At 36.1% G+C, this 866-nt stretch overlaps 1 protein-coding gene across 1 annotated transcript in view; it reads right to left on the reverse strand.

Moving 5' to 3' along the window:
• Positions 1 to 866, reverse strand: part of LOC103806111 (hepatocyte growth factor-like) — a gene marked incomplete at its 3' end in the record, with an annotated part of 5,923 nt that overhangs the window by 1,302 nt on the left and 3,755 nt on the right. The gene's annotated exons all lie outside the window — the stretch shown is intronic.

Consider the following 866-nt stretch of genomic DNA (forward strand, 5'->3'; position numbering starts at 1 on the left):
GTTGGGCACTATGACTCACCAACAAGTACCAAAGGTGCTATTGATATATTTGCATCAGTTTCAGCAACAAGGAAAATTAAAGGGAAACTGTTTCCATCAGGGCCACTAGTGTGTGTAATATCTCATACATAGGAAGTTTTGGATAAATACATTGTTTTGTACTACCTGCTGATCCATTTAACTTCAACACATAAATTAAAGTGCCTTGCCATTTCCACAACTTGAATATGAAGCCACAGTAATGATAAACAACAGAAATTGAAAGCCTTTTTAATGGCATTTGATGTCAGTGTCATTAGATCATAGACCCAAGATTCAATTTCAGGCTGCAAAGGGACGGAAAATTAAAACTGTTTCCATCAGGGCCACTAGTGTGTGTAATATCTCATACATAGGAAGTTTTGGATAAATACATTGTTTTGTACTACCTGCTGATCCATTTAACTTCAACACATAAATTAAAGTGCCTTGCCATTTCCACAACTTGAATATGAAGCCACAGTAATGATAAACAACAGAAATTGCAAGCCTTTTTAATGGCATTTGATGTCAGTGTCATTAGATCATAGACCCGTGTGTAATATCTCATACATAGGAAGTTTTGGATAAATACATTGTTTTGTACTACCTGCTGATCCATTTAACTTCAACACATAAATTAAAGTGCCTTGCCATTTCCACAACTTGAATATGAAGCCACAGTAATGATAAACAACAGAAATTGCAAGCCTTTTTAATGGCATTTGATGTCAGTGTCATTAGATCATAGACCCAAGATTCAATTTCAGGCTGCAAAGGGACATTATTTGGTTTCAAGTCCAACCTCCTGCTTGAAGCAGCATGAAGTATGGGATCAGTTTGAAGAG

The sequence above is a fragment of the Acanthisitta chloris genome, unplaced genomic scaffold (assembly GCF_000695815.1).
Source record: "Acanthisitta chloris isolate BGI_N310 unplaced genomic scaffold, ASM69581v1 scaffold8037, whole genome shotgun sequence".
NCBI classification, from domain to species: Eukaryota; Metazoa; Chordata; class Aves; order Passeriformes; family Acanthisittidae; genus Acanthisitta; species Acanthisitta chloris.